Source organism: Triticum aestivum, chromosome 5D (assembly GCF_018294505.1).
Source record: "Triticum aestivum cultivar Chinese Spring chromosome 5D, IWGSC CS RefSeq v2.1, whole genome shotgun sequence".
NCBI classification, from domain to species: Eukaryota; Viridiplantae; Streptophyta; class Magnoliopsida; order Poales; family Poaceae; genus Triticum; species Triticum aestivum.
Genome location: NC_057808.1, coordinates 563,944,530 through 563,955,138, shown reverse-complemented (window position 1 = coordinate 563,955,138; position 10,609 = coordinate 563,944,530).

The following is a 10,609-nucleotide window of genomic DNA, read 5'->3' as shown; positions in this document are numbered from 1 at the left end:
TATTCAGGTCTAAAACTAATCCCGAAGGTAGATGTAGAGGTAGCGTGCCGACGACGATCACATCAACCTTGGAACCATTCCCGACGCGCATCGTCACCTCGTCCTTGGCCAATCTTCGTTTAATCTGTAGCCCCTGTTTCGAGTTACAAATATGAGCAACCGAACCAGTATCAAATACCCAGGCGCTAGTACGAGCATTAGTAAGGTACACATCAATAACATGTATATCAAATATACCTTTGTTCACTTTGCCATCCTTCTTATCCGCCAAATACTTGGGGCAGTTCCGCTTCCAGTGACCAGTCCCTTTGAAGTAGAAGCACTCAGTTTCAGGCTTAGGTCCAGCTTTGGGATTCTTCCCGGGAGTGGCAACTTGCTTGCCATTCTTCTTGAAGTTTCCATTCTTTCCCTTGCCTTTTTTCTTGAAACTAGTGGTCTTGTTAACCATCAACACTTGATGCTCCTTCTTGATTTCTACCTCCGCAGCTTTGAGCATTGCGAAGAGCTCGGGAATTGTCTTCTCCATCCCTTGCATATTATAGTTCATCACGAAGCCTTTGAAGCTTGGTGGCAGTGATTGGAGAACTCTGTCAATAACACTATCATCTAGAAGATTAACTCTCAGCTGAGTCAAGTGATTATGATACCCAGACATTTTGAGTATGTGATCACTGATAGAACTGTTCTCCTCCATCTTGTAGCTATAGAATTTGTTGGAGACTTCATATCTCTCAACTCGGGCATTTGCTTGAAATATTAATTTCAACTCTTGGAACATCTCATATGCTCCATGACATTCAAAACGTCTTAGAAGTCCCGATTCTAAGCCGTAAAGCATGGCACACTGAACTATCGAGTAGTCATCTGATCGAGCTTGCCAGACGTTCATAACATTAGCATCTGCTCCTGCAGCAGGCCTTTCACGTAGCAGTGCATCAAGGACACAATTCTTCTGTGTGGCAATGAGGATAATCCTCAAGTTACGGACCCAGTTCGTGTAGTTGCTACCATCATCTTTCAACTTAGCTTTCTCTAGGAACGCATTAAAATTCAGGGGAACGGAAGCACGGGCCATTGATCTACAACATAGATATGCAAATACTATCAGGACTAAGTTCATGATAAATGAAGTTCAATTAATCAAATTACTTAAGAACTCCCACTTAGATAGACATCCCTCAAGTCATCTAAATGATACGTGATCCAAATCAACTAAACCATGTTCGATCATCACATGAGATGGAGTAGTCATCAATGGTGAACATCTCTATGTTGATCATATCTACTATATGATTCACGTTCGACCTTTCGGTCTCCAGTGTTCCGAGGCCATGTTTGTACATGCTAGGCTCGTCAAGTTTAACCCAAGTATTCCGCATGTGCAAAACTGTCTCGCACCCGTTGTATGTGAACGTAGAGTCTATCACACTCGATCATCATGTGGTGTCTCAACACGACGAACTGTCGCAATGGTGCTTACTCAGTGAGAACACTTGTACCTTGAAATTTAGTTACGGGATCATCTTATAATGCTACCACCGTACTAAGCAAAATAGGATGCATATAAAAGATAAACATCACATGCAATCAAAATATGTGACATGATATGGCCATCATCATCTTGTGCTTTTGATCTCCATCTCCAAAGCATCGTCATGATCTCCATTGTCACCCGCTCGACACCTTGATCTCCATTGTTGCGTCGTGGTCGTCTCGCCAACTATTGCTTCTACAACTATTGCTAATGCATAGTGATAAAGTAAAGCAATTACATGGTGTTTGCATTTCATACAATAAAGAGACAACCATAAGGCTCCTGCTGGTTGCCGATAACTTTTACAAAACATGATCATCTCATACAACAACATATATCACATCATGTCTTGACCATATCACATCAACACATGCCCTGCAAAAACAAGTTAGACGTCCTCTACTTTGTTATTGCAAGTTTTACGTGGCTGCTACGGGCTTCTACCAAGAACCGTTCTTACCTACGCATCAAAACCACAACGGTGTTTCGTCAAGTTTACTGTTTTAACCTTCAACAAGGACCGGCCGTAGTCAATTTCGATTCAACTAAAGTAGGAGAAACTGACACCCGCCAGCCACCTTTATGCAAAATTAGCTGCATGTCTGTCGATGAAACCTGTCTCATGTACGTGGTCATGTAAGGTTGGTCCGGGCCGCTTCATCCCACAATACCGCCGTATCAAAATAAGACATTGGTGGTAAGCAGTATGACTATCACCGCAGACAACTCTTTGTGTTCTACTCGTGCATATCATCTACGCATAGATCAGGCTCGGATGCCACTGTTGGGAAATGTAGCATGCAATTTCAAAAAAAATCCTATGCTCACGCAAGATCTATCTAGGAGATGCATAGCAACGAGGGGGAGAGTGTGTCTACGTACCCTTGTAGACGGAAAGCGGAAGCGTTTGACAACGCGGTTGATGTAGTCGAACTTTCTTCGAGCTCCACCGATCGAGCACCGAACGTACGACACCTCCGAGCTCTGCACAAGTTCAACTCGGTGACGTCCCTCGCCTTCTTGATCCAGCAAGGTGTCGAGGTTTTAGATGAGTTCCGTCAGCAGGATGGCGTGGTGATGGTGATGATGAAGTGATCCACGCAGGGCTTCACCTAAGCACTACGAGAATATGACCGGGGGCGTAAACTTTGGAGGGGGGTGCCACACACGGCTAACAATTGTTGGTGTGTGTTCTAGCGACGCCCTTCCCCACATATATATAGGTGGGAGGGGAGGAAAGGCAGCCAGGGGCACCCCAAGTAGGATCCGAATCCCACTTGGGGTTTCCCCAAGTGGCGCCCCCTTTCCTTTTTCCACCGGAGAAGAAAGGGAAGGGGGAAGAGAGAAAGGAAGGGGGGCCGAACCCCCCTTTCTTCTTCTCCAATTCGGACACATGCCTAAGTCGGGGCGCGCCACCCCTTGTGGGCTGGTGTGCTCCCTTCTTATGGCCCATATATGGCCTATATCTTTCCCCCGAGGGTTCCGGTAACCCCCCCAGAACTCCGATAATTACCCGGTACGATCCGGAACACTTCCGGTGTCTGAATACTTTCATCCTATATATCAATATTTACCTCTCGACCATTTCAAGACTCATAGTCATGTCCGTGATCTCATCCGGGACTCCGAACAACATTCGGTCACCAAATCACATAACTCATATAATACAAAATTGTCATCGAACGTTAAGCGTGCGGACCCTACGGGTTCGAGAACTATGTAGACATGACCGAGACACTTCTCCGGTCAGTAAGCAATAGGGGAGCCTGGATGCTCATATTTGCTCTACATATTCTATGAAGATCTTTATCGGTCGAACCGTTATGACAACATATGTTACTCCCTTTGTCCATGGGTATGTTACTTGCTCGAGATTCGATCATCGGTATCTTCATACCTAGTTAAATCTTGTTATCGGCAAGTCTCTTTACTCGTTCCGTAATACATCATCCTGCAACTAACTCATTAGTCACTTTTCTTGCAAGGCTTCTTATGATGTGCATTACCGAGAGGGCCCAGAGATACCTCTCCGATACTCGGAGTGACAAATCCTAATCTCGATCTATGCCAACCGAACAAACACCTTCAGAGATACCTAGAGAGAATCTTTATGATCACCCAGTTACGTTGTGATTTTTGATAGCACACAAGGCATTCCTTTGGTATTCGGGAGTTGCAGAATCTCATAGTCGAAGGAATATGTATTTGACATGAATAAAGCAATAGCAATAAAACTGAACGATCAATATGCCAAGCTAACGGATGGGTCTTGTTCATCACACCAATCTCCTAATGGTGTGATCCCGTTATCAAATGACAAATCATGTCTATGGTCAGGAAACCTTAACCATCTTTGATCAACGAGCTAGTCAAGTAGAGGCTCACTAGGGACACAATGTTTGTCTATGTATTCACACATGTATTTAGGTTTCCGATCAATACAATTCTAGCATGAATAATAAACATTTATCATGAATAAGGAAATATATAATAACAACTTTATTATTGCCTCTAGGGCATATTTCCTTCATTTATTTGACATGAGTACTTCAGAGAAGGCAATGGATCACGATTGTCAAACCGAGCGAAGCCCACATGGTATCGACAGCGAATGATGCAGAGCTATCCAACCTGTTTTGAGTCCCTCCTATACACATCAACAACCACTAACTAATATCACACATGATACAGCTCCGAACATGTATGATATTTATCCAACAATCTTAGTAAATACCATACCATTTATACTATTCCACGGACCCCCAGAAGACCGCATAACTACCAATATTGAATGGATTGTAGAGAAACCACCCAATTCTTCGCTACACATGAAAAACACCCACACCAAAGCACTCCGTGAATTGTTTTCAAATATTTCTTGCAACCATACAATCAATCACAAGGTGTTGAACAAATTCCAAATCTATGCAGAACACACAATCCAAAGGTCATCACTAGTCATAATTTTATTTGGATCAAAACAACCACATGAAAATGTGTATCTTCAAAGAACTAATACATCTCAAACGTATCTATATTTTTTTGCTTGTCTCGTGCTAATTTTATATCATAGTTGCATAGTATTGTTCTCATTTTTCTAGACTAACCTATTAATTTAGTGCCCAAAGCCACTTGTTGTTTTCTGCTACTTCTTGACTTTCTTAGAAAATCAATTTTACAGATAGAAAAAAACAGGAAAAATACAACATGAAGTTCTAGATCAGGAAGCTTAAGGAGGGAACCAAAGCCACGAGAAGGGACCCTCATGGTGCCCACACGACCCTAGCTCGTGTCCAACAAAGGGTTGGGTGGGGCCCATGGGTATCGTATCCACCATATTTTCGTCATTGCCTTTATATACCCCCAAAAACATCCTTCATATTTATCGAGAATTTTGTTCCCTCACCGCACATCTCTGTTATGCGAAGATCCAGTCTGAAGGCCTGTTCTTGTATTTTGACGGAGGAGGGATCCATCGCCGGAGATATCTTCATCAAGCTTGCCGCCACTATGACCTTGTGTGATTATTCCTCCTTAGACTATGGGTCCATAGTAGTAGTTATACGGCATCTTATTTTCCTTGTTCTTCAATGCAAAGATCTCATGAGATGCACTACATGATGGAGATCCACTACTAGGGAAAAGCCTAGCAGTAGTGCGGGTTTTTGGCCTAGCAGTAGGCGGGTAACCACGCTACTGCTACGGCGCTACAACTAAAGGTTAGCAGTAGCGTTTGTTCACCCGCGCTACTGCTATATCTACTTAGTAGTAGCGCTTCTGCAAAAGGCGCTACTTGTAATTACTAGTAGCGCGTCTCACTGCCCGCGCTACTACTATTATTCCGTATTTTGTTTCTTTTTTATTTTATGTTGTATTCATACACCTTTATACAAGTTTTCATACAGTAGAAATTTAGAGATTGTTTTTACATTATAATGAGTTATTAAATCACTAGGTGAAAGAACCACGGATTAGTTTCAAGTGGATGGATCCTAAATGACCAAGTCATGGATTATCACGATAATCCATGACTTGGTCACTTAGGATCCATCCACTTGAAACTAATCCGCGGTTCTTTCACCCAATGATATAATAACTCATCATCATCATCATCATCATCATCATCATCATCATCATCATATTAATATAAAAACTATTGCATCATATCATCACCAACAACACTAGCTAATAATCATCATTGTCATTACCACCAACACTACTTAATCATCATAGTCATAGTGTAGCTATCTAATCACCACCAACACTAGTTAATAATAATCATCATAGTCATTACCACCAACACTAGCTATTTAATCATCATAGTCATAGTGTAGCACATCATCATCTTCAAACTCATTCTAGCTAGCTAATCACTCCTGTTGCTCTCTCTCAGGTAAAATAGCATAGAACATGTGTAGCACTCCTGCTTCATCATATTGGAGCATGCAGATAAACCTGTCTCCTAATTGTGGGCTACGCTTCTGATTGCTGCCCCCTAGTACTTCTCTGTGACCCTTCACAATTTTGCTCCGGTCTTTGACTATTAAGACTTGCTCGCTTTTAGAAATCCTGAATGCACTCATGTGCAATGTAGGATGTCTTGGCCCTAAGCTAACCATTTTCATGCGACCTTTAGCCTCGATCCAATGAGGCACAACTATCATCGAGAGTCCCTGTTGAAGAACATCGTAGTAACATACTTAGCAATGAAGTTTAGCTTAAAAAATAATGTATGCAAAAGATGCATTGAGGACAAATAGTAAAAATCTTACCATCTTTCCTAAATAGATGTGACCGTAGTTCAATACGCACGCTAGTGGTCGCATGTTTGAGTACTAATATTTTGAAGTCCAGGAAAATAACCTGTCTTGACAGTATCAAGATCCTCAAGCCATGAAACATAATGACTTATCTCCTCGCAGTTTAGTTCAGCCCCGGGACAGTAGTAGGTCATGTCTACCAAGCGCCGGACATGTTTGCTTGAATGGAAATAAGTTGTCAATAGAAAGACCGGGCACTTCGTCATCAGGTGGAGAAGAACGAACGGACATTTCCGATCTTTTGTATTCGATTCGGATCTCTATTAGTTGTCAACTATTTTTTAATAAACAATATCCCAAGACACAAATATGGTTGAGAAACTCACATAATGGTAGAACTGGAGGCGTCTGCACATCGACCCAGATGTCAATATTACCTTCAACTTCATCTTCCGGACGAATATCAAAGGTGATAAGCATACCAGGCTCAAATGCATAAGCCATGCATAGTGCTCTCCAATTTTTGCATTCAAAATAGGTGTAGGTGTCTGCATTGTATAATTTTACGGCAAAAGAATAACCATGCTCGGTCCTCAAGTGAACTCTCTTTACCTCCATAGTTTCCATAGTACTGAAACCAACCTTATCCAAGACATACATTCTTGCATGGCAGGGGATACACTAATAGAATAGTAAAAATTTAAAATTATAAGTTGAAGCAAAAGAAGCAGAAGTCATGCTTAATTACGCAAAAAGACTTGTCGTTGTGACTTACTGTATCCACTTCGAAGGTCTCATCCAGCTTGATGCTGAAGCGCCTACCACCAACTAGGTGAGGCCTATCGCACAGGTCGCGCTCGTCTTCGCAGTATTCACACATACCGAAATCCTTTTCGTCGTTAGACATTTCCTATGTTCATAGCTGAAACATTAATCGAAAATCGATCGAAGGAAACTACCAGGAAACTCAACACACATATCACTATTACTCAATATGCAACGGGTTGACTTTAGATCTGTCGAGTCTTCCTTCCTAAACTCTCATCTCACGTATATGGTGGGCACTCCCTCTCTGATATTGCGACCGTCGGTGATGGTCGCTACTCCTCCTTTCCCTAGTGCATTACAAGGAAAAGAAAGAGAAGCGACCCCCACGAGAACAGTCGGCATTCTTCTTCTCTCATATATGGTGGACACTCCCTCACCGATTTTTCGACCGTCAATGATGGTCGCTACTCCTTCTTCCCCTAGTGCATAACAAAGGTCTAGCACAAAGAGAAGAAGGAGAAGCGACCCCCACGACAACAGTCGGCATTCTTCTTCTCTCATATATGGTGGAGACTCTCCCTCACCGAGTTTTTGACTGTCATGTATGGAGCCCCGACAGACTTAAAGTTAGCTCGAAATGTCGTTTAATTCTCTTTCTAGCAAATCCGAGGCACTCGATATTTCCTATATATTCTAGCACAAGTCATGCTTAAATTCACGGAAAAATCCGGCATGACCTTTGCTAAAATAGGACATATCGAGCGCCTGAAATTTACCGGAACAGAAATGAATCAACACTTCAGCAAAACATAGCCCACTCCGAGGTGTTTCCTGCAAACATAGGCCACTTGGGCAAGCACTAGTAGTACACAACACTACATATGGCATGTCTAAATCTCCATCATATTTGAAAGACCTACATTGAAAATTTTCTATTCCATGGAAATTGTCACAGCTACTCATCTACTACTTTACTACATCTATCAAAACATCTACATCGTCATCAACATGGGGATTTGGCTGGTCTCACCTCGAGGTCGGAGGGGGTCGGTGATGGGGAGGACAGCGGGGATGATGCAGGGCTCCTTGATTTCTGCAAAAAACAATATAAACAAAAACATTATTATCCTCATTTTAGGACTTAGTGAAACCCTATAAGCTATCAAGTAAATATCCAATTTGAATATAACTTACTGTCTACTTCTTGAACCATAGAAAAATGCCCTAATTTCACAATATAACTTAGAGTTTGATTGCTGAAATTCCTATTACTAAATTTGATACCTAAAAATTTGTCATATAGCATTCCAATACATTTCTATACCTAAAAATTTATATTACTAAAATTTTGTATTACTAAAAATTTATATCTACCTTCTACAACAAAATTCTACCTACCTATACTATTCAAAAACCTAAATTCTACAATCAAAGTGTTACATATCAACTAAATCTACTAACTATGTTTGAATTTTTACTAATTCACTCTAAACACTATAAGCTATCAACTAAACCCTAGAAGCATACTAAATCAAAGTGTTACATATCAACTAAATCTAATCACGATAAGCTATCAACTAAACCCTAACTGTGTGAATGGACGAGGGGAGGGAGGATGGGCTGTGGATGGAGGAGGGGGAGGGAGGAGGGGTTGTGGAGGGAGGATGGGCTGTTGATGGAGGAGGAGGGGCGGCTAGAGGAGGGAGTAGCAAGGGGATGGATGAGGGGAGGAGGAGAGGCGGCTAGAGGAGGGAGGAGTGGGGCGCAGGAGGGAGGAGGAGTGGGGCGAAGGAGGGAGGAGGAGTGGGCAGAGGAGGGAGGAGGAGTGGGCGGAGGAGGGAGAGGAAAAGGAGGAGGCTTACCGAGGTTGGGGGATGGCGGCGACGGCGGCGGCAATGCAGCGACGACGGCGATGGTAGGAGGAGGGCGGACGCGATGGTGACAGTGAGACAGGGAGAGTGAGGAAACGGGCGGGCCGGGGCGGGGATAAGGCTGGGTTAGCAGTAGCGTGGGCCAAGGCCCAGCACTACTACTATCTAGTTAGCAGTAGCGCGGTCTACCAGAGCAGCGCTGCTGCTATCCCTTTAGCAGTAGAACCTTGTGGGAAAACGTGCTACTGGTAAGGCTAAGCATCTAAAAAAATCAAAAATACATTGCTCATCAATGATCTTTTTGTGTAGAATCTAAATTGTCAATAGGAATCTTCCTTGGTTTAAGAACCGGTGAAGATTCCTATTGCGGCCACAGATCCTACACATAGAGTTCAACGAAGACCAAGTGGTTGTGATGGTTTGAGAAGTAACGTATTTAAGGTAGTAAACACCCTGTTCGCGGAGCGAGGTGGGACTAAATTAGTTGCAACGAGTGGACTAAACTTAGCAGCAGCGAGTGTGGGCGAAAAGCATTGCTGCTAAGTTCAATAGCAGTAGCGCTCTTAGAAAACAGGCGCTACTACTAAACCTACTCCGACGGCAACGTCGTGGCATTTGTAGTAGTAGCGCTGTTTTTTGCTAACCGCTACTGCTACGAGGGTAGTAGTAGCGCTGTTTTTCTACACGCCCTACTGCTATACTGCTAAATAGCAGTAGCGCCTTATTTTGAACCGTGCTACTGGTAAGATTCTATGTATAAGATTTTCCCTACTAGTGATCAATATGATGTACATCTTGGTGTGTTTATTGTGGTGTGTTGAATTTTCACTTTATGATCAAATCTATTCATGATTTCTTGTGAGAATTCTTTGGTTTCTTTGTTGTATGATTTACATACATTCATGCTCTTCGATCTACTAGTCTTGCACTGGTCGTGTTTAAATGACTGATCCTGAAAAGGGAGTCATGTATGTTGGTTGGGTTCAATCTTGTAAATGAACCACCGCGATGACATAAAGGGGAAAAATTACTTGTATTGTAGTGTTGCCACTAAAGATAAATAGATAGTTGTGTAGTTGTCTTGGTGATGAACTCGAGGTAAAGACAATATACTATCAACATTATGCTACACTGCTTAAAACAATACTCTGTTTTACTTAATACTCTGATATAATGCTGGATAGCCATATTGGGGTGGAGTATTAGCTATAGAGGTAGTTGAATAACAGTCTACAGATATAAGGACGTAATGCGTATGTGCAATCATTGCACGCATGATCATACTCACAACAATTGTAATTTAATTGACACACAACTATAATTTGTTCATAACACACCTATGTCATCTTGTTTCGAGAGATGCCTCTAGTGAAACTATGGGTCCCAATTCATTCATTCTCATTACTTTCAACCTCATTCGCTTGCTTTTAATATTGTTTACAATCTGGTCCGTTTCTTTAGTTACTTGCAATCATCAATTACTTCCACAATATACATAATTTATTCTTATAACTAGCAAGACCGGAAGACTGACAACCTTCATGGCCAAGTTGGGGACAAGTGAAGTTTTTTAATCGTGTGCATGTACCGATCATTGACTATATTTCCAATAGTTCCTACTAGTTCGATAAACATTGATTCTCAACTGAAAAAAAATACTTGTTTGCTGGACTACC